At 41.1% G+C, this 24818-nt stretch overlaps 1 long non-coding RNA gene across 1 annotated transcript; it reads left to right on the top strand.

Moving 5' to 3' along the window:
• Window positions 1-5967: 5967 nt before the first annotated feature.
• On the top strand, window positions 5968-12663 carry LOC114254366. Its single transcript, XR_003625731.2, has 2 exons — window positions 5968-9427; window positions 9496-12663. It is a non-coding gene; the product is annotated as an uncharacterized LOC114254366 (long non-coding RNA).
• Window positions 12664-24818: the final 12155 nt, after the last annotated feature.

The following is a 24818-nucleotide window of genomic DNA, read 5'->3' as shown; positions in this document are numbered from 1 at the left end:
GAACATTAGAACGACATAATTGCTTAAGGATGGCACATAAAGTCATTAACCTTCGCTGTGGATAACACATATATGTGCATCTCGAAAAAAAAGAGTGTTAAACTACCGGAATTTTTACAGTGACAAGTATTTCAAAGCTTTTGGGATCGCTGACTTCGAATTTAAGATCTAAATTGCAAAATTTAAAATGGTGGATCCAATTTGACGCATCGAAGAAGCATTTTAAAGAATAATCAGACTTTCTTGGAAATGGGTTTCTTGGAAATAGATTTTTTAGATCGCTAAATCTTAATTTTATATTAAAATTACAAAATTCAAAATGGGGGATCCAATATGGCGCATAAAAGTTTTTAAAAATAATCATATTTTCTTGAAAATAGGTTTCTATGTTGCACTCGCCATTTTAAATTTTAAAATTCTAATCTTAAATTCGAAATCAGCGACCCCAAAAATGTATAACTTTTCACCACAAAAAAATAGCACAGATTTTCTGTCCCACAGGTTTAAAAGGGTTAAAGAACAAAAAATTTGACACCTTATTCACTACATTGTAAGAAATAAAACTATTGTATTTTGGAAGCAAAAATTAACTAATCAATATGTTAAAGAAAAACATACAAATAAAATGATCAGATAAGCTTGTTAGGGTGTCCAGTCGGTCAGCTTATACCCCAGAAAGGCTGTCGCGCGAATCGCCCGGGATATTTTTCTCCTAATATGAATTCCGTCGGCTCCACGGTCGTGAATCACTTCGATATCTCTGTCTCTTAGCACCGGCTATGAATACAATATCGAATGGTAAGAAGCGGGATGGGACGGCCGCGCCGGATGGGATAAAGTCAGAATTGGCGATAAAAACGCCCCGGCGAAACAGCCTTCGAAACGGTTTCGTTCGTTTCCTGCCGTATCCGAAAGATACCCGTATATTTTCAATCTCCGTCGCGACAACTGTGCTTTTTTTTTTCCTTTTAACGTGCTAATCCCGCTCTGTGGCGACGCGAAGGAACGCGCAGTTTTATCGCGAAACGAACGCCGGCGAAGAACAGAGAATATAGATTATCCCGGGGGGAGATTGATCGCCGGTCATTCCGTCTTGGTTCTCGCGAACCGTCGGCCAGAAACTCGTGTGGGAAAATCCAAGTCGCGCGGAGCACGTCGCGAATTCTCGAGGTCCCTTCCGTCCCCTTCGTCCCTCCCCCCTCTCCCCGCCCCTGTGCGACAAGACGGAAAGTTCTTCTTCTCCCCGGAGCAGCCGGCGGGAGAGATCGAGATCGGGATCAGTTACGGGGTAAGGTCGAAGGAAGGACTGATCCTGTATTTGAATACGGGACTCTCGGAGGACTACATGCATTTTAACTACCGGCCAGATGCCGCGGCTCTCACGCTGTCCCGTCGCCCAGGCATCGTCAAGTTTCTCAACTATCGTTACTCGGGCCAAGGATGTGGGGCCTTGAATCCTAAAGACAGCCTCCACTTTGAACTCCCTGGCTACGCTCGACACAAAAGCGATTCCCGTTAGAAGGCCCTCAAATGATAAGAAAGCGTCTCTATTAGGAATTCCCTTAGCTAACTCAGGGTCAGGAATTACAATCAACATTTTATTATGCGTCGTGTTCGTTTTGGCAAATTATCGAATCGACAGCGCTGCAAGTGATTAACAATTTAAATTTTAGCGTCAACCGGTATTTTCTATACGAATATTTTCAGTTTGGGGAACAAATTTATTGGTGGCGCGTTATCAAAAATTACGAGTACAGTTTTCACGCTTTAAACACAATTCACGACAGAGTGGACGATTCCTACGTATCCTATATGTAGATGTCGATAAAGCGGGCCGACGAAGCGGGTGTTCCACAGACACGGGGCTTGCGAGGCATCTTATCTAGCGCCCGCTGCGAACATAAACGGCGAGAGAATAGCGTAGATTCGAAGAGAGACAAAGTAGAAAAGGGATAGGAAGGCGGAAGGAGAGAGAAGACGAGAGAGCGAGAGTGAGAGAAAGAGAGAGAGAGAGAGAGAGACGGTACACGAGAGAAGACGAGAGGAGCGAGGGGCTGAGTGACGGTGCTCGAAGGAGAAGGAGTAAGAGACGAGTCGGGGTGGAATGTGAGGTGGGGGTCGGTGTTGTAGCCGAGTGGGTACCACCAGAGGTGGGTCTGGTTGGCCGCGGCGTCGGCGGCGGCGGCGTCGGCTGTCTTGGACAAAATCAATACTGTGGCCACCCATCCCTCGACACCCCTTTGCCTCATCCCTAACCCTCCTTCCCTTTCCTACTAATCCCCCCCTCCCACCTCCCCCTCCCCCTCCGATCCCATCTAAGGCTGTGGGGCAAGTCGGAGGTGGAGGCGGAGGTGGCGGACGCAGGATAGTGTGGGCTGGCTGCAGATGCCGCGTAATTACCACCCTCAAGACACGTGTGGCGCTCGCGCATCCAACCACCCCCCCTACCCCCGCCGGTCGTCGCTATCCGACCAGCACATTGGTGTGTCGGCAATACCGAGGCTACTGATGGTAGTGGATATCGTCTCTCGGTAGATATACTCAGGAATCTCTTTATTAAAAGTATAACTTTTGATATCTATCCCCCATCGGAATTGATCGCGGATTTCACTTTTCGCTGAAGCCTGTAGATTTTCGCGTTACTGTTACGCGAACCTCGGAAGAGATAGCGCGTGTTGCAACAGTTTTTTCTTTAACTCACAATAATCCTTCTTTTTTCTTCGTGATACATTAATTTACATTAATTTAAACTTTCCTAACGTGCGTAACATAACTATAGAATAAAATTTCTCGCGCTTGTTTTTATTTACAGTATTCAACTGTACTTTGTATTTAAAACTTTCTGATTAAACTTTGTGTGTAACTTTAATATTCGAAATTTATTCTTAACACAGTTTTTTTACCACAATTATGCTGGTACATAAAGAAACTATCAACTAAATAAATCCGAATTATAATTGAGGTAATTGCACGCGACGAAAAATCGTGAAATCGCGGACTCCAGTTGGTATTCCCATCCCACCAGCGCTCCCTAATAAATTAGCATTCTCGTTCTAACAAGGTCCAGACTTCATCCCTCAGGGGGCTGCGTCGAGGACTATCTACAACATACCACCCTTGCCGGACATTGCAAGCATAGCTCTTGCCAGACCCTCCCCCGCCCCTATTCCGCGGCACGCCAGGGCGGAAACTACCCTTATTAATATTATAAGACAAACCAGGGCGCGGAAGAGAGAGATGCGCCCGTATGTAAATAACCAGGATGTTTGTACGACGAACCGGCTGGCTCTCTGGACTCTGGAAAACTCGGACTTTAATTGCGTTTGTAACATCTTGATTTTCAGACCGTTTTGACCAGGAATATCTGATCGTTATATTTGACGTTTTACAACGAGTTCAAATTCTCAAAGCAACGAAATTCATAAATTCCACCCGATTAAAAATAATTCTGTGTAGAATAAGCACATGTGTTTTTTATTGCCATAAATTCATTCATAAAAAATTTCGATAATATTGTAGAAGACAGAGTTTTAAAGAGTTTGGATTAATAAAATTAAATATAAAATGTTAAAAGAAATAAATTGTTTATCGGTTAAAAAACACACGTTGGTAGGCATAACGAGCAATATTGATGTGCGCGAAAAAAGGTTACCCGCGTGACGGGACACGGGGTCTTTAGCTCCTAAATCAAGCAAACAACCCCCAAAAACACGAGAACCCAAGCAGTTACGCAGCTGGTTGGTCATTTGTGGTTCCGACACTGTCCAGAATTACGATGTCACCGATTTTTCGGTCATTCAGCCATACTGGTTCCTTCTTTATCTATTCACGTACGTTATAAGATTGGATATAATATTTATGTAAAGTTTTTGTTCAATTTTGTACAAAATTTTATCAATAATATTTATTTAAAAGATTAAATTGCTCTTTTTAATATCAAATTCATATAACATTACGATAAGCAGAAACATTACGCTCGCATAAAGAAATAAGCATATCGATTTATATATATTAGCGCAAATCTCGTCAAAACCGATCGGAAACTTTGAATACGTGCTTGCCTAAAACGAAACCAGTGCACGTATTCGACTAATCATACCGCCATTTCCTTTAATATCCGTAGGTGGCTACCCTACCGAAGCCCATACCCGGCGACCTGCAGCACTCTCGCGAGTCTTAGGAACTTCCGGCGGGTTCATGCCACCGGCAGGCGTCTCGCATCCGGCGTCTAAATGTTTCAACCATACGAAGGGTGAAAAACGGCAGCAAAGAGACTTACGCGTATCAAAAGCTTTATTTCAGCATAGGATCTTCCCGATTCTTTCCGAAAAGTTTATAAATTATGCAAAGCATTAAAAAACATTACTATGATGTTTTCTAACATTACTATTATTGTATTATTATTATTATTATTATTATTATATTGTAATAACTTATTTTACAATAAAGTTCTATTAAATATTATTAAAGAAAGGCACCGGTATTAGTATATTATTTTATTTTTTAATTGTATTTTTAATAGTATTTTTTAAACAGTTTAAAAGTTAAAAATTAAATTAAGACACCATTAATATAAACTAGAAAGTAATTTCCATCAGATAATGTAGCGATTTTTCTACTATTGTTTTATATTATATTACTTTTTAATATTTTGGAATAATTAATGTGTTCCCAACATAACAAAAAAATTCTGAGAAATTGAGCTGCAAAACTGGCACAGCAAACTATATATTTTTTCTTTTCCAGTAATATAAATTATTTATACTTGTTACAACATTTACACAAGTTCATGTATATGTGAATTCCCAGAATTTTTACTTCGATGTAAAATTCTCTTATCGATTACACTACACAGTGTGACAGTATACATATATAAAAATTAAATTCAATTGGTTTTTAGTAGATTTTATACAAAAAGCCATAAATATATGAACCATAGATTTTCTTTAATTTCTTTAATTAATTAAAACATTTTTATTAGTATTCATAAGTATGATATTTAATTTCTGAGAAATAGAACTGCAGTTTAAAAGATCTCCATTAGTATTGGTGACTTTCCCGAATTATTAACATCAAGAAAATCTTAAATAATTTTATATCTAAAAAAATATGCATATTGTAATTTTATCATAATAAATATTCCATTTATATACCATTTAATTAATAAAATACTATTAATATACATTACCGTGAGATTTGGTAAAAGAATAAAATTAAAAGCAGCATTAAAGATGTTTAACAAAATTGCAAATTTATCTTTTTTTCACTAGATAATTTGTTATTCGACAACCGACACGAAACTAAAACTATATTCAATTATCCACCGACCACCAGGCACCATTATATCGTTGTCGTTATATAAGAGAGCAATAGGCTTTTTATTCGCTTAACACGATTCACGCACTAGCGTCCGGCATAGGCTAGATATCGATAGTCCGAACGTGCTCTAATGACGTGCGTGTGCTGCGAGAGATTTGGCCAATGAAGAGAGAAGGAACGAAAGGGTGCATGGCGCCGTAGATTTCAGCCAAAAAAGGTCCAGAAGGAAACGCGGGATGTCCTTTCGTTTCGACTAAATCGTTGCAGCAGTTCCCGCAACAGTATTTTGTTTCAGATTCAAATTTGTTATAAAATATTTTTAATTCTATCATATAAAATAATTAATTACAGGCACGCCACAAAATTATGAATAATACAACAGTCAAATGCATGCCTATTTTACATTCGAGAAATAAAAGAGTTAAATGGACGTTATATAAAATATATATATATATATATATATATATATATATATATATATATATATAACGTCTCTAATGAATTTGTCGCTGTCAAGAAAGGAGAAAAATTTTTTAGACAATTTCGCGAGTACGCTCTACGCGTCCTCCGATTGTTCGATCTAGCGCAAGCTTTATAGCTCCAGGTTTCCAATAAACCGCTACCACCCTCCTTTTTTATCCATTCGCCCTCATCCGCCCCCGTCCACGTTCCCGTTTTCTCTTACACGGGGTTTAACATCGATCCTGGGCACGCATTTCCAATCTAACGAGCGCATCTACACGTCTAAACGGCCCCATCAAACCGAAACAAATCTTCCTTGGAATCCTTGCCCGGCGGATCTCCCGCCGCCCGAACTAGCGGAGAGACACAAAAGCGAAAACCAGCTACAGCGAAACCTAGGACGATCTCCGTGGAGATAGAGTAGCGGCGTAAGGGGGGATGTGAGAGAAGGGGGCAGTGGCGGATGGTGGCGTGGTGGATTCGTGTGTATAGTTTCTCCCGGGGGTTGAAAATGTGACGACGACCCCGGCCGCCCGAGATATTAAACTATAAATCCTTATCCCGCTTCGCGCGGACCACCAGCACCCTCCGGCTCCGTGTGCACGTCGAGAATCTTGTCCTCTGTCGCCAGGAATCGCGTTATGCTGGATTCACGCGCCCTTTGTCCGCTCACCACGGCCTCCTTCCGACTACCGAACCGCGGTAACGAACTGATACTTATGAGCGGGCTGGATTTATGTTACAACTGTTCCAGACGATTTTTCTAAAAAAAGTCGATTTTTCTAAATTGTCGAGTTAATCTGAGACTCGCAATTGTTCATTCTTTGTAGTTTTCCTAGCACATTAATTTGTTACATTCATAACTTGTTATACTTGTACCGTTCTCTTAAATATTTAAAAAAAAAGTTAACCAATTTTGTAACTTCCTACAAATGTGTATCTTGTAGTGTGACGATAATCAACGGTAATATAAGTAAGAGCAATTAGAGACATATTATCTGCGTGTACACGCTGAAAAGAGAAAAGGCGAGTGAACGAAGACGGGAAAATATAGAGGCTTTTCCCGCGAACCAGTTAACCCTTCCCATTGAACGCCGTTTTCACGCCATGCGTATCCGAACGCTCACCCCATAACAAGGGTCTTTCTCTTTGTGGAGCAAAGTCGATGAGGTCGCCAGGTCGGACCTCCTCCGACTTCCTCCTTCCTTCTACATCGAGTCGTCTCCCTAGCCAAGGTGTATCGTTACTTCATGGTGCTTTGAGTCAGTGGCAAGGGGTTGGAGGAGATCGTACGGGTTGGCGGAGACGTAAGAGGGGTTGCTCTTAGCCGCGTTAATGCCTTGAGAGGGGAGCGTTAATTAATAATTGCAGGAGGGTGCCACCAGTCCCTCGAGGGAGAGCGAGAGACAGAGAGAGAGAGAGAGAGAGAGAGAGAGAGAGAGAGAGAGAGAGAGAGAGAGAGAGAGAGAGAGAAGAGAAAGAGGAAGACCGAGAGGTGAGAGCCAGAGGACCATACGTGCAGCTAACAGCAAGTAGAGATCATCGATCGTCGTCAACAAAGTACGTTCACCTTTCTTTCCTCGAGTCGCGTCTTTATCTCGTTACAAAGTGCATCCATCGGTTGGCGCGAAAGGCTCGCCGATAATTCGAAGCAAAGTGCATTCACCCGCGCTGTCGCGTTCTTGCCTTGCCCTTGCAATTTCAATAAATCGCATTTTTCAAATTAGTAGAAAATATGTAAATGTATTCCGATTTGAAGGGATAGTTTTGATTTCCAGATTGAAGACGATAATTGCAAAAAAAAAAACACATTCTGAAAGAAGTAAAACATTTAAGAAAAACAGATGCTAATATTATCAAGAGAGAGACTCGTTAACATTTTTTTCTATCTTAGCGATTATAAAATTATTAAGGATTCATTAGATTCAATTCATGAATCGTTTTCAGACTGGTACGGTAGTATCGATAGAAAGTGGATGCCGACGGGACACCTACTCCCGTAGTTTTCACGCAAAAGGGTTTTGCCCTTTCAGCGAGTCTAGAATCTAGTGTCGCGAGGTTTGAGGGACCGAAAATCCGAAGGAGGAGAGAAAGAGGAGGGAGGAGGTCTAGAAAGGACGGGGTTAGCTGTCAGAGAGATAAATCGGTCCCGGCTTAATTAAATCTTCTTCCGTGCTACCCGCCCGGGCCAGTGCCTGCTTGCCGGACACCATCCTCGGAGGGTCGAATTGTTTCGAGGATATCAACCCTGATTTAGGGCCACGCGTATTCCCCAAGTACACCGCGAGTACTACCTGACCGGTCCTGATCTTTCAGTATTTTGCGGATCCGCGTTTCTCTATTCGGCGAAATCTCGCGCCATCAACTTAATCGCCAACGCGTTGCTCGATATAAATGTCTCACAAATATTATTATTGATTTCGTTATATGTAATATTTTTGTACTGTGTTAATATCGTGCGTGTAAGTGTTACTTCTTCTCAACGGTTTAGTCCAATACGAAGTAAAGCTAATAGATAAATTTCATTACCACAAATGAGATAAAGTAATAATATTGTCTTAATGATGACATTCCAGATTGTAAGGTATTAAAGCACTGAGAGAGAATTCTGTTATATCGATAATATATGGATGGATTTTAAATTAGTGATAAATTTAACCTTTACCGTTTTGCTATTATAATGAATTCGGCAAGAGACGCCCGTTTTCACGATTGGATTGGATTACAGATCGTTATTCTTCGCGAAGACTTTCTCTCTCGCTAAACTGTTAGATCCGTTACGGTTGGTTTAATCCGCGTCTAACACCAGCGAAATGATGAGACACGGAGAGGCCCTAGTTTCGCCGACAGACATCTCAATAACGCGTTGATCCCGCTCGTTCGTAGGCCTCGTAGGCAGAAGACAGGCAGACATCCGAGGTGTAGTCCTCCGGCTCTGTGCATCTATATTCTCGCTATCTCGGCAATCGCAAGTTACGGAGGTCGGTGAGGCGAATGTGTCGGAGAGAAATCCGGATAGATAGACGGACGCGGGAAGCACGTCCAGGTAGGAAGAGGACGGAGAGCGCGAGAGCAGTCGGCGGGAGGGAGACCGCGGTAGCGTGAGGCCAAGTCGGAAAGAGAGAGAGAGAATAGGAAACGGAGTGGAGAAGGTGAGGAGGTGAGCCGAGGGTGGCTGTACGTCGATAGAGCGGCGCGCCACGGAGGCCAAGATACGACACCGCCGCCACCGCCAGCAGACCCGTAAAGGGGCGGGGGTTCTCTCTCTCTCCGTGGCGGTAGGCGAGGGGTTAGCGGGGACGCTTGCCTCAGCGGGGTGGGTAGAGACGACGACACAGGAAAAGCGGGGTTTTCGCGTGGGGTGGGGAGGAGAGACGCAGCGCCTCCTCGCTCCTTCGCAACCGTGGGCAAGGAGCAAGCACGACGGAGAGACACTCGGCAAGATCTTCCTCCCTCCTTCCTCGCTTCGTCGCCTCCTTTTTGCACAGGCGGCGCGCACAGATGTTACACCGACGGACGTAGATAAGAGTGCGTCGCGCTGCCGCTCCGCGGTACCGGATAGATGGAATTTTTAATCGGTCTTCTACGTCCGATCTTCTTCCGCCCTTGCCGCCGTCGCCGCCGCCGCCGTCACTCGTCACTGACCGTGAGAAAAAGCTCGGTTCGAGGTAACGTTGACGCTACCCGCGATTTTCAACGTCGAATTAATTTCAGACGAAGGTGCAAGCAGAAACGAGATCGAATTTTGAACACTTGTGTAGAAACTGCACTGCGCAAGATTATGTTACGTTATACATTAAGGATAGACGAACTCGTAAGTCGATTCGACAACAACTCGGAACGACATATCCAAGTTTATAATCTATATATGTACACGTCTAACACACACAGAGAGATATTCTTCGCTGCTTTTATCTTTCTACTTTTTGCGATATTCAAAGAAAGTTTCATCAACCAAGCTCCTACGTACGTTCTATTCGTTTGCAAATATTTTCCCAATACTGCGTCGAATATATTATAAAATTATAGGTGAATGGAAATTTCATAAAGGGGTCTGCCCCTTTTTTTTTTTAATGGAAAATGCGTATGACACATAATGTACTCTACGCACGGACAGGTGTGCGTAGAATTACGCGTTGGGTGGGCTATATATGCGTCGCGTATGTCGCAGATGGAGTCGGGTAAGCGGGTGAGTATCGGTATTCGGTTAATTATGGTCCCCCATCGGGCCTGCATGAATTCTTGACGCGGGGGGTGTTGCAACACCCCGTGCCATGCGCGCCTGTCATATCCCCAGCAGCATTACTGCCAACGTCACGCGCCGATCGGTACGATAGGATCGTACGCTGACGCGATCAACCTAATGTAGGATAACGCCCTTTCCTCCATATATATGCATATATATATATAGTATATAGCAATCGCTATAGCTGTACGAATGATAAACCTCTGGCAATCAGCTTAAAAATAAACGGAGATTACTGATCGTTTCTGATTACTCAATAATAAATATTGAAGAACCAGTACGTTAATTGCCAGTTATCTCTGTTCGGTTATCCGTATTCGATGTTAAAGGAAGATGTGAAAAGAAGAAACGTAATTCAAGCATTAGAACAGAAAGTATGACAATTTGATTTAAATTTAAATTGTATTATTTAACAATATTCACCTCCCTCTAACTTCTGACACTGAGGCCAGATATGAGTTCATCCGTTGAGGCGGTTTTCGTGAAAAATATTGCTCGTTTTACAGGCGGTAGAAGCCGAGCCACGTAGGGGAGGGGGGTGGGGGATTGTATTTAATTAAACCTCCAGGGGCTGCCTGATCGAGCATCAATACCCAGCGGTTCTCAGATCTTTCGAAAAAGCCAGACGTTAAATAATCCGCACGTCTGCGCAAGTCAATACTTTTCATGTCAAAGACAAAAGTGTATAAAAGATGACTGTAATATCCAATTATATGCATAATTTTGTAATTATAATTATTAATTATTAATTAATTTTTGTAATTAGCACAAATATCTCTCTTTTCTAGAAATTTCACTTCACGTTAAACAAAACCCCGGGTTTCCTCTGTAAACAAAAATACACGTTTGCGCTTGCTGTAATTACGTCACATTGCATAACCTAATCAATTGACAGCTGGGAGTAATATTTTGCACGGTATAAATTAGGAGCGGGATCGATCGGCGATGTGCATGCGAGAAACTGCTCGACTACCGAGTAAGCAGATTGTTTCTTGCAGCAAGAACGTATCTAAAGCGCAGAAAGTCTACGGATGCAGCTGCAGCAAGAAAATTAATTGCGTCGAGCTGCTGCGGCTGCGAATTACGGCTGATGTAAACCAATTTTCTCGGAACATTTATACAGCAGAGATTTGTTTGAAATTGGCGCAAAAGCGGCAAAGTTTCAATATAATTGCTTAATAATGCGAATACAATTTTAAAAAGAGGTACAAAATTGTTTATACAACTTTGTAGAAAATTGTCCAAAGGCATACGTGTATTTGTTCAAAGACTTTTTTTTTACGTGCTAACGCGAAAGGAAACGTGACGGAATTAAGTCGCCAAAATTCGCTTTCCCCGCGATAACTCTTTATCGGAATTCGTCTGAATTAATCGCATGGCCGCGTGCAGCATTCGGGATGAGAACCGAGTAGGAAAATCCCTGTCGGCGGGATGTACGGAGGCTTGCGAAGCCTTATTAGCGATTTAGGGTGGGCCGCCCCTTGTATTGGCTCGAAGCGCCCGATCCTGGGAATTAAAAATCACTAAATTTGATTACGCAGCGCGCCGCCCGTCGTTTCATTTCGCGCAGCCCCCACGCGATTGCGGCGAGGTCTGGCCAATCAAACCCGAAAGAAACCGTCGAATTAAAAAGTCACAGTCGTGAAGAAGCGGATAGGAAGATTGTCGAATAACAGACAGGAGTTTCCTGCGATTTCGAGAAATTCGAATAACGAATCAATTTCACCGAGGAAAAAGGAAAAAAAAAGGGGAATTTGTCGCCATTTAAATAAGCGACCGCATTGCGCACACCCGAAAATATCGCAAATCGCTTTGCGGATTCGTCGGTCCGCAAAAATCTGCGAAAGTGTCGATTGGGCGGTTATTTTTTTCGGTTAAGCTCTCGCGGTTGAATCCCGGGATGACTTTCTAGTTAGTCGTAACGGAGCGGTCGGCGGTAGGGCGAAACGAGGCACGTGGGTACAACGCCGCGAATTTTATTCAGCCGTGGCGGCTACCTCCGTAGACGCGACGAGAACGTTTCCTCCACATTACATTAATTCCATGCATTTAAATGGTCATTACCTGCCTTGCAGAACAAATTGCCGCGGCGCCGTGCAACGGGCGTCTCTGCTTTGCGCTGTCTCTTCTACGGAATGTATCGCGCCAATTTTAAGCAAAACACGACACACATTTCTCTCTTGAATTTTTCTTATTGTGTGCGTGTGTGTGTGTGTGTTTGCCCGACATTCCCTGAAAACCTGGCGGTGAAATTATATTGTTCACATATTATAGCTCTCCTAATCGGCTTCATTGCGGCTCATCGCGGTGTACGATAATTAAGGATGGCGGGGCTTACGAGAGCTAGAGATATTGGATGGTCCCGTATTTACACCCTTCAGGGTATTCGTATTAACCTCCCTTAAAGCGCGGTGCCCTTGAGTTTGTTGACCAACTAAGTAGGAAGGGCCAAACTTCAGCATCCCTTATGTTTGTCAGAGTAATTCGCAGATTACCTATTACATGGATATTAATTCTATCTTACATTGTAACAAATTGTCACTCATCTAGTTCAAGGATTTCCAAAATCGCAGCTTACTAATTGCAAGCTAATTTTTAGGTTGCGAAACTTTTTTCGACTAATAAGAATTAAAAAATTTGTGAAATAAAATGCTAAATAGTTGTTCGTCTGCTGTGCATAAAGATAATTCGCTTCGATGTAGCGATATCAAGAATATTATCAATGATCTGAGAAAAATGGTTTAATTATATAAACAAAAAATATGAATGCGTTAATTTCTGGTTATACAGAACTCGAAATTTTACAATTAGAACGTTTGATAGATTTTATTATAATCTAGTAATTTCTACAAGATTTCTGATTCGTTTTTTTGTTTTTAAACTGAACTATTGGTTTAACATATTTCCAATTAATACAACAAGACTTTTTTAATGTAAAAATAGAAGATAATCAATTTTTTGAGTTTTTTAATTGTATATTTCATATTTTAAGAAATAGATTTATAAAATTGTATTTAATAAAAAATTAAAAAGTAAAAGAATTAAAGTAATGCAAATAAATAATTAATTTATTCCCCTTTCCTCCCTTTTCATAATTCCTAAAGCTAGATAGGTCACAGACTGTTGTTTCAAAAATGGACTCACGGCTCACATAATTTAGGAAACTTTGATCTGGTCTATCTTTTCGAAATCACAATTAATCATTGCAAGTTATCGCATGCTATAAGAAATCGTTTGGCATTAACTTGAAAATCTCGCATATAAACTACGACCATAGTGTTAGCACTTCAATCAGCTCCCTTCGCGTCTCTGCCCTTCGTTACACCGGTCGTCATCGGGGAAGCTCGAGACGCGATAAAAAGAAAGCGCGAAATTCATGAAGAATGGCGATACTCAATCACGCCAAAGACAACCGCCTGGGAGTCTGGCGTCCGAAACAATACGAAACAAACGGCCTCCGGGGGCGGATATTAGTTTTTCGATTTCTCGAGCCCCAATCGGCGACCCCCTCCCCGTCCCGTTTCTCTCCAGCCCCCTTCGGCAACCCGCTCTCCTCCGCCGCCGAGCCCTCGGCGTTATTTTTCTCAGTCATATTCCCAACTGTGCATTTATCACTTTTAAACGAGACTGCAGAAGCCGATGGTGCGGGCGTTCTCCTCTTCTTCGGCCGTTCTTCTCCTCTGTCCCTTTCTTCCTTTTTTTTTGTCACCGGGCGCCGGATGCAAAAAAGAGAGGGCTCTTCGAGAGCCAGCTTGGAGACAGGCTCTCCAGCGGCACCTCCAAGGGCCATAACTCTGCCACATGGAATTTCCCCTTTCGTGAGGTGGTGGCGGTGGTGGTCGACGCTTCTGTATTCTACGCTTCGCTGTGCGGACACCTTCCCCTCCCCTTTGTACTCTTCGACGACGATCGGTAGGTGTATTCTACGCTCCGGTTTGTTTCGCATCCATGATTCACGCGTATTTTGTTGTTTTAAGAGTTTGCCTCGTTTGCTCAAGCACAGATATCAGTAAAGATTACCAATTCAATGAAATTATACACCTATTTTACAATTTATATTCCAATAGGAATAAATTATTCTTTTTATTCTTGATCATCAAACGATAAGTTGTAAAGTGTATTACTTAAGATATTTTCTTTTTTTTTCTTACATTTTCTGTGATTTATTATAAATCTTTTAGTAATGTGCTGCAAAAGCATAATTTAGGCAATCAATTGCGTAAATCGTATTTGATCTTCCAAGTCGTATGTTTAAAAATGTCGAATTTATAAATTAAAATATAAGAAAAATATAAGTAATCATTAACTAATACTTAGTTTCTTAATAATTTATCAAAAGATCAAATACTTTACTGACTTTAATTTTTGAAAATGACATGTTTTTACATTTTATATCAATTATTAGTTTTATTATTATCAGTTTTACATTAATATAATTTATTATGTGTTTAATATAAATTAATATAAATTATCGTAATTTATTGTAAAGTGGTAGTATGATTAAGAAGAAAACTTTAAATTTATTGGTATAATATAGATTGGTATAATATAATTAGATATAAATGTATTCTAATATAAAAATGTTAATTTAATCTTCTTCTTTCTCTCAAGTTATTTAAAACAAAAGATCGTGATCTCTCGTGATTTGATGCTTATACTTTATGATGACTATCTTGCACTAAAAAAAGTCTTGTTGAATTAATTGAAAATCTGATAGGTTCAACCAGAATCTGATAATCAATTAAAATGGTAATCTAGTAATAGATATCTAGTACAATAAAAAATCTAGTATTGTTCTAGGTCGATTTAAAAGAATGTAAGTGAACCCGGATCTTTGGCACAGATAGTCACGCAATTCTTATACCACGATTACCACATCACTTTCATTTCATCTTTATAATAATTTTATAATATCAAATATGTGTATAAGTATGTACAACAAATGTAAAATATTCTCAAATAAACCTTCTTTTATGTAAAAATAAAAGTCAACATAAAATTGCATGGTTTTACATTTTTGGCGATTATGTACAATAAATTGATCAAAATTAACACTAATTGTACTTTATTTTTTAAGTGTTTTTACCATGTACAAGATAAAATCAGTTCAATTTTTCTCTATATTATTATCATTTTTCATTCATTTTATATTATTTTATCATTAAATGCTATTATTTCATGAATTAAAAATTTTGATGAGGAATGATTTAGGCGACTAATATGCATTCAGCAATCACTTATTTATTTTGTGATAATTTAAACTAAAATTTGTACTAATTAAACATATACTAATCATAAACAAATTATTCATGCCACTGCTCTTTTTATCAACGTATTATTTGTGCACAGAAAGAACGGTTCTGTTGAAGTATTTGAGAACAATTTTGTTAGACCATCAAAATATGTAGGATACTAGTATAGTGATAATACTGTAAAAAGTTTTGGCATTCCAGCAACCAGTTTGAGCGTTTAACATAATTATTTTGAGAGTCCAGCAAAATTATTTTCAAATTTGTATCTAAATAAATTTTAAAATACTTCAACACAAAACTGTTCTTCCCCAGTAGTAACAATGTTATTATGTATATTTTATTAAAAAATAAAACTTATTCATAAAAAAAACGTTCTCTTTCTCTTTATTTATCGATATTATAAACTTGTCAGATTTACTTTAACAAAATATCTTCACCACTTACGTGTTTCTCGATAAGATACAATTCTTTATTATACAAATCTGTAATTTATCAATTTGTTCAGTTTCGTTGCATAAAAAATAATATTCAAAATTATTGTCTAATAGCTCTCTCTCTCTCTCTCTCTCTCTTATTAACTTTCCATCTCTTTTTATTTCAAGTAATTTATTTTACGAGTAATTTTCGGTTTCAAATAACGACCAAGGCCTGGGGAATTCTCGCGTTCAAGCCTGCAGGCTAGGCTAGCACTCGATCCCATCTCTGCCCACTCTCTTTTGCACTCGGCTCGCGTGCACTCTGCCTTATTAAGGGCTGAACCGCCCTCGCCATCGTCTCCTACCGATAGACCTCATCCTCTGGACTGTCCCACAACCGCCGTACATCACCGACACTGGCTCCGGGGGATGAGTTATGCCCCCCTCAAGCGCGTGGTCCTATCTCGTACCTACCACCTATACCCTGCACCCCAGCAGACTCTGACTATCCCGCGCTCTCCATCCTCCGTCTGCAAGGTCTGGATACACGCCGCTGTTTTCGATATATATATCAAGATCTGTCTGAGGTTTGCCGGTCGAAGATTTGTTGACCCTGACTGCCTTACCTTCGCCCACAAGTATTCCAGTGTCTCGGGTGAGATTAGGATCGATTCCCCGATTAAGTCCCGGCAATGTAAAGCACGCGGGAAATTAGCCGCCTCTGATATAGATGTTTTCGATATTGCTTACATAAAAATAATAGAAACGTAATTCATTAAAAACGTAATAAAAAAATGTATAAATTTATTGAATTTGATAAATTAATTAAATATTTTCAATTGTATATTGCAACGATATTAATAAAAAATAAGATCGTCGAAATTGCGGATAAACTGACAGATGTGAAGAAAACATGCAGAAATGTCTTAAAAGCATTATGATCTCCCATAAAGTTTTAGCACTAACAGAGAAGATCCCGCTAGCCTTGAAATCAAGGGATCACTGGCATTGTTTGCCCAGGACGGTCACTTATTAATGCGGGCGCAGGGCCAAGCTAATTCCCTAGCCAGAGCACAGCTTAGAAAGGACTTAGCCGATATTTGGATCCTCGCTAATACCCGACTCGACGTACTTGAGGCTTGCTTGTCTTTCAAAACAGCAACGGCTCTATTCAGTTCTCGCAGCCGTCCGCGGAAAACTTGTGAATTCGGTTTTCAAAGCAAATCAAATAAGTTTTAAATAATTACGTCGTTTTCACGACGTAACCCGATCGGATTAATCGTTAAAAAACTTTCGAAAAATATACACGCTAATGACGAGGGAGAAAGAGAGAGAGAGAGAGAGAGAGAGAGAGAGAGAGAGAGAAGGATCAACCACTTTGACAACGGAAAGATTTAAAAATGTATGGAGAGGCGTTTCATTAAAACGATTCGCCGTAGCTCCCGACGACGTCGACGACGACAATGGCGGGAAAGCCGACGTTAACATAATCGCCGATAATAGTCCGGCCGCTTATAAAAACGGGAAAACTTTTCCTCGTTGAGTCGCTCCTGCCGCCGAGACGACTTTCCACTTTCTCCAAGGCGGTAACGTCCCCCACGCGATGCCGACCGAGAAGTTGGTTTACCACCCCTGGGGGGTGGTTAGCGGGTCTAGTTAAGGGGCGTCTTAATTACCCACGGTAATGAACACCTTGTCGTAAAAACTTGCGTCGGTTTAATTATTTCAGCTGGCTCCCTCCTCGGCCGCCTTTCCTTCGGTTACCCTCGGTTCACGAGCCTCGGTCTCGGTTTCCCTCAAAACTAAACGACGACGTGCGATATAGATTTCTCTCTCGATTATCGAGCATCATCGCGAAACACGGTTACCCGCTACCACCGATTTCTCGCTGTATACGCCTGAGTACGAATGCGCGATCGATCTTTCATGTAACGGCAATTGTTCACGGACAGTTTCCCGTTTGTGTGACACGTATACTCGCGCTCCAGCTAACGGTAAATGCATCTCTCTCTCTCTCTACTGAAGGTTTAAGTAAAATATTGTTAAAACGCAGGATTTCACGGAGATACGGATGAGGGGACGGGCAATAAAGGCGCGTGGTCCTCCTACGACAGCATCGGATCCAATTACGGCCACGTGGGATGGCAATACTTTTTAAGGGTGAGTCCGCAACGAGGAGGAACACGGAAAAGGCCGCGCAACGGGTATTGCGGCACGGTTTGTCGTCTCTCGCTCCTATAAATTCGCGGGAATTAAACGAAAGAATGCGGTCTGCCTCGACGTACAACCTACCCACCCTTAACCGTGGCCCTCTGGCACCCCCTTGTCTCCTTCTCTCTTTCGCGGGGAGGAAGAGAGAAAGAGTGAGAGTGCTCCCTTTCTCTCTGAGCGCGTCTCTCTTTAGCACGCTACCGCGGGGGCTCATTTTTGGGGGTTCGTTGGATTTTTAATTAAGGGCGCGGCGGTGACTCCCACGGCAAGAATGCGCGGTATCGCGCGAGGTATTTCGTCGAAAAACCTCCCCCTCCCCGCCCGTCGGAGCTTACCCCTTCTCGCGACGCACTTCGACTTGCACGCCGCGTTATTTAATAACTCGTTCTATCTTGTACCGCTACTGACAAATGTGATGCTTCGGATAGGAAAACGATAAAATAATTATATCCATATACTGTGAAAGTTACAAACGTATCATGTAAAATAATAAACGCTAATTGAGATGACTGTGAAGAGGTTAACAGCAACATCTTCATCGTAGCGCCGACGCTTTAAGGATTAAAATATGAAGGTGATGGAACTCAAGTTCATCGACATCGAATAAAGTGCACGCTAAGTCGCCTAAAAGAATTCCCGCGCGGCATCAAAGCGCCGCGGAAGAAATCAATTTTTAAGAGAACGAAAGATGTCGAGCGGATGTTGCAGACTTTACCAAGAGGGTACTTCTGGCTCCTTCCCTCTCGCCACTGCGTGGATCTCTCTCCGCGGACCAGACCAAGGGAGGGTAGTTTTGATTTATGGAGACCGGCCGGCAGATTTACGAATATCAAATTCGCGTTTAAGGGGGTCGATGGTGCCACCGTGGAGAGGGCTGCGATGTAAAGGCTACGATGCCACCCAGGGGTGGCCCCCGCGTCTCATGTGTGTACATTACGCGGGGATTTACAGTGTTGTAGGGTAGGCCAAACGTTGCGCATAACTTTCGAAGAAGATGAGGGAGTTCTTATTGGACCCCGCAGTCTACCGAGGAATTTCTGGGTACCCTTTGCGACCGTAATGCCGGTAGAATGAGTTTCTAATTAGGTAAGACTCTGATGAGATGTCTGATGAAAGCGTTAAGGGATCGGTAACACGAAACTTGAATTCTTTCGTTTGTGGTTGTAGGTCGTTCAACGTTAAAAAGAAAATTGCTTTCAAAGCCGGACTGAAATCGAAAGAGGAACCGAGAATCTAATTAGAGAAAAATTTTGACTGAAAGAAAATCGTTGTATTTTTAAGTTGGAATAATTTGCTGCAACTTTCGAAATGAGCTTTCAAAGTCTGCCGGGCTGCCTGTTTAAATAGTTCACCGACTGAGGATATACGTGAGAATGCAAATTCCGTCTCGGGTAAACCTCACGGTCCAGGTAGTAACGCGACGAATAAATCATGCGAGACACTCCGAGCGACTAAGAGGCGTGGAGTCGGTGCCCTCGTGTTTATGGTGCCAGAATCGACATATTTCAGATGCGCTTTTAAATATTAAATCCGACAGAGGGTGCATGCCCTACGTTCGTTTCGCGGCAGCCGTTCCTCACATAAAGCACACTAATGCGCGGCCCGGTTCGGTCGAACGAGGAACAAATGCTACAGACTGACACGTGCAAACTTGTACAAAGTCTGCGACTTCCGTTGCTTGGAAAAACGACAGATCGTTTATTACAACGGGAAATACTTCGTTGTGTGTGTGTGTGTGTGTGTGTGTGTGTGTGTGTGTGTGTGTGTGTGTGTGTGTGTGTGTGCGTGCGTGTGCGCATGTACACTCAGAAAAAAGTTGTTGATTTGTCAACTTGAATAAATTTCTTTAATTCAATTATTTATGTACTTTAATTAAATATATAAATATTTAAATTGAAGTTTCTGTATTTAAGTTAAATGCACAAATGCTTGAAACAAAGAAATTTGATCAAGTAAAAAAATTTACTCAAATTAACAACATTTTTTTTCAGTGTACACGCGTAACTTTCTTATTTTAACAAAAACAAAAAAAAAAAAAAGAAATAATACTTACGTAATTTCATTTTACACAGAGAAAGATTTCTTTAGATTTAATAAACAATTTTATTCGACTATTCCAAAACATATAATATATTTCTTCGGTTTTAATAAATTTTATTAAATCTAAAGAAAATTTATTGAAACCAAAGAAATGTAGGCTTTGGAATAGTCGAACAAAATTGTTTATTAAATCTAAAAAAATCTTTCTCCCTGTGTAGATATATCAATCATTAAATCGCGGGAATACTTAATTTTCTCCCAAAGTATACGTTATGCTTAAATTCTTTCGTCACGGCGTAAAAATTCACGCGTGTAGTAATCAACGATCACGAGCGAATAATTCGGATGCATGCGCAGTGACGCGTGCCCGTCAGATTTTCTCTTTTTCCAACCGGTGAAAATAATTCTCGCTTTCCTCAGATGTTCACTCCAATCTCTTGACGAATATTTGAAGAGGCCAGATCAAAGCGCGTCTGGTCAATTTCATCAACATTTGAATACGTGCCTCCTTTTCCTCTGCGAGTAGATCTATCTTTCTTTCCCTTTCTCCCATTTACCTTCCTTCTCTCTCTCTCTCTGTCTCTCTCTCTCTCTTCTTCTCTCTCCCTCTCTTTCTCTCTTTCTCACCACTTTTCCGTATCTACCTAAACAACCTCCCTTTGGATCTTCTTGCGTGGATGGCCGGCTAGCGAAAAGAGCTGAGAAAAGTGAGATGAATGAGAAGGGACGAGCGGGCTGGAAAGTTTTCAAAAGTGTTGGCTGAAACGAAAAGCGTTAAAGGAACATGTACTGATAACGTAAATCTCGTAGTCCTCTAAGAGATACCTCGATTCGATACGATGTTCTTTTCGCTTTCCGTGGATTTCTAGTTTCATCTTGGAAAGATATCTCGCTTCAATTTTATTTTTCTTAATTCTTTACAGTCCAAAAAGTATTATAATCAAACAGTAATTATAGACGACGTGTGTGTGTATATATATACACACTGTCTATAATTATATATATATATATATATATATATATATGTATAATAAAATATAATACTTCACAGATTTGGTATTATGATAAAATAAGAGGTAAGATAAGGATTCGCTGAATGATACCATACATTAAGACGGCAGACGGTGCAAAATGCCGTTGGGGAAACGGTATTAAGTGGGGGCGAGCACTGCGGCGCGATCAAAGCGTAATTTTAATTAGGCAGATTATACAGAAAGATAAAAATTATTAAAATTATTGCCTTAATGAAAGGGAGCCTTCGTCGCTTCACGGAGGGACGCGTAATTAAACGTCGGGAGTAGCTTCCCCAGGCGAGGGTTGTTTCAATGCTGGCTGAGTGAGCCAAGTAATATACAAGCCTACGAATTTGAAAAGATCGTTTAATTTCTACCCGCTTGCTACTCATGTTAGACCTACGGTTTATACGTACGGGGCGTATCACTCAGCCAATCATTGTACTTCACAACAACACGCGAGAGATTGCGGCAACGGGATTGTTAAAGACTCGTATTTACCATACCTTCAGTATACATCCAGAACTTATCCAAGAGAAGTAGCCATAAAATGTTCTCTAAATGTTTCAAATTTTTATTAATTAAAGTTGTCTCTTTAATTAATTGTTTTTACATTGATTGGCCTATATTATCTTATTATTGTATTATGTAACATTTCGAATAAAAATGTTAAGAAAATACTGTTTTACGAGTACTGACGTATTTTAATTATAAAGTAATTACATATAGTCTTTTTTTCCCCTCCACAGTAACCAATAGTATATTAATCAATAATTAGAAGAAAATCTATATTCATAGACTGTAGGGCATCGGTCGGTATGTTGATTGAATCCTTCACTCCAAAGTCAATTCCTCACCATCCTAAGGAGAACCAATGGAAGGTCGATAAGAGGGCCGCCCCCTTCTGGTGGCAGATCAGCCCGCAAACCGCAAGGTGCCACCACACCCCCAAAAACCACCCCTGACACCCCCGCGGCCAATGATCGGGCCTAGCCACCCCCAGAACCACAAACCAACCGCAAGACGATGCGCAGAACCGCCTCGTTCATGCACGCACCGCGCATTCCAACCGCAAAACAAAATGGAGTCGAGAAAAGATTTTTAACAGCAGGCCGGCATGCACAGCGATTCTCCGAAGAATTTGAATTAAGCGCGATAAGCGCAAACGTATAAATGAAGAAGAGAACTTATTAAACGGACTGCGCTTCGGAAAAATCTTGTTGCCCATGTAAATCTTATGATCCATAAATAAATGATGCACTTTGTTTTTCATTGACAATATTTTACCTATTCTATATAGCCTAAAGAAATAAATGTTCATATTAAGTGTCAACTTGCATTACATAATACATCGCTAATTTTAATACGTATTTTATATATTTATGTCGAACAACATAAAATCAATTTAATACGAGTTTATAAGAAAATCTAATAAATATTTTTATTCTGACTTTATTTTCATCTTGAGAAGAGAGCAACATTTGTCATGACAGTATAGAACGCATTCACGTAGAAATCATGTCGCGTTTCTGTTTCATCTCTCCGGGGATGCCCGTTCTGAATAGCCGTCGTCATGTTACGACGATCGACTAGAATTTTTCCGTGAGAGTTCTCACGAGTCTTGGCACCTCGTGGAGGTGGGCAACCTGGCAGGTTGCAGCCTGGGGTTCTGAGGTACCCCAGCGTGGCCGTTGTGGCAGCGACTGGGGGAACCCGCGCACCCGCGGTGAGGGAGGTGAGTGCGCGACCGTTGGGGGGTGGTGGATGGATGGTCGAGAAAGCAAAAGGGGAGGGAGGGATTTTGAAAGAGGGTCGGTGGTCGAGGTGGTAGTGGCAGAGGTAGTTGGAGGAGAGAAAGAGGAGAAGGAAGAGAGAAATAGGAGGAAGAGGAGAAGGAGAAGGAGGAGGAGGAAAAGGAGGAGGAGGATAGGGAGGAGGAGGTACAGTCTCGTGGAGGAAAAGGTGGTAAGGGGTAGAGAGCGAGAACAGAGATGAGGAGAAGGAGGAGACGGTGGGCCCTGGGGGTGGGTTGCCTAGCTACCGGCGAGACCCGGCCAAGATACTCCGAGATCTCTCTCTACTGCTTCAGGTCAGGCTCTCGCATATTTCTCTGGCGCGTTTGACCAGGTTCTTCAGACTTGGGAATCGAACGCCGAGAAATGGCTAACCGACCAACTTGACGATGACCCGATGCCCCGATACTTATGATTCACACGAGAACTCGGCAGATCAAATATTGTTCAGAAATATTGCTATCGCATTCCGAAATACTAATACATACACGTAAAAATTAATATATTAAAATATTTATATTTAACTTAAAAATTATATTTATAAAAAGTAGTGTAAAAAATACCTCATATTTGTTTATCTGCAAGAAACATAATATTGAAGGCTTTTTATTTACCTTAAATAAATGGCAAATATTTTAAGACATTTCCTTGGGGATTACAAAGATCTTTTCATAAAGAAACTTCCTCGGTATATTTATTCAGATTTAAATGGCGAGAAGTAAAAGTGTAGGAATACTGTTCGCAGGTGAAATAAAAAATAATTATAAACTTTTATTTTTCAATCTGTGTTAAATAAGTTAATTTGAGATTATCAGTGCTCATTATAAGAAAAAGTTCTCGCTGCAACTCACCGCAAATCGAGCTTTACAAACTAATTATTAGTTACAAAAGAAATTAAAATCTAACTTTGAGGAAACGCGAAGTACGTATAATGAGATTAAGATAAACAGATTGTTTTATCAATCTTTTTTCCTAAGGCGATACCAGTGTCGCCCTCGTACGAGGAAGATGGTAAAGACATTTAAGAAGACTCACCCTCCTCCTTTTCGCACCCTTCTTCAGCTCTAAGAAAACGTCACCCTCGTGGTAAGGCAGCTCGCGGAAAGGTCGGTAAAAAAAGGAGTTTAAAAACGCAAGAAGTAAATAACTACTAACAAAACATAATTTGTTAACTAATTCATTAATTTAACGTCTTTCAAAGGTCAATCTTCTAATAATTTTTCAGAAATTGTCAGAAATGTTTTTTCTCGCGGTACCTTGGTTTTCTTAATGAAGAAAAAAGTTCAGAAATTAAGAAAGACAATCTGAAGGCCGTAACTTCGAAGAATTGACTTTTTTAACTTGTACATTTGCTGCTGAATCGACGTAAGATTAGGGGGTGAACAACTATTAAACCCCGGGGCAAAACGAGTCGGTAAGAAAGAAAGAATAAGGATACTTTCTTAAAGAAGTTGCACCGCCGGCAAGCGTCTTTTAAGAAGTCACCAGTACGCTTAGTCACCACTAAGAAAGATGGCGCCTTCTTTAAAGAATCTTCTTAGTAAATTAAATTTTTTTTTATCTTATTCCAATTCTTCTCCCTTTCTCTGCTCGTAAAATACAAAAAAAAATTATTTATTTCTCCCAATTGCTCATGGTACTTTAACGTTGAATATTTTGTATAACCGTTAAAAGAGTGTAGCAGATCTGATTTCAGTTCGCAATTCAAACATGCGAAAAATCCCAGGATCTCCGTACGAGTAAAGCTTTTTTTTTTCTCCCCTGACGTTCTCTCTTTTCCCGTTCCTTTCGGCGTGTCGGCATTTTCGCCGCGCCGCCGCACGAAGAACAAAGGACGGCTTCACGGTCGGTTAATTTAATCTAAGCAAACATCATACAGATGGTACGGCAATGCGTTTCATGGGGTGTCAGGGAGATCGGGGAGGGTGGGATACCTCGGGTGCTGCAGGCAAACGGAGACGGGGGAGGGAGGGGGATCCGCGGGTCATGGATCTAGATACATACGTAAGTACAAGAGTATTCAAGACGGTGCCGTGGAGCGATGTTTAGCATGTAGATGAAGATCT

This window comes from Monomorium pharaonis, chromosome 9 (assembly GCF_013373865.1).
Source record: "Monomorium pharaonis isolate MP-MQ-018 chromosome 9, ASM1337386v2, whole genome shotgun sequence".
Taxonomy (NCBI): domain Eukaryota; kingdom Metazoa; phylum Arthropoda; class Insecta; order Hymenoptera; family Formicidae; genus Monomorium; species Monomorium pharaonis.
Note: the sequence above shows the minus strand (reverse complement) of the source record. Positions and strands in the feature narration are given on the sequence as shown.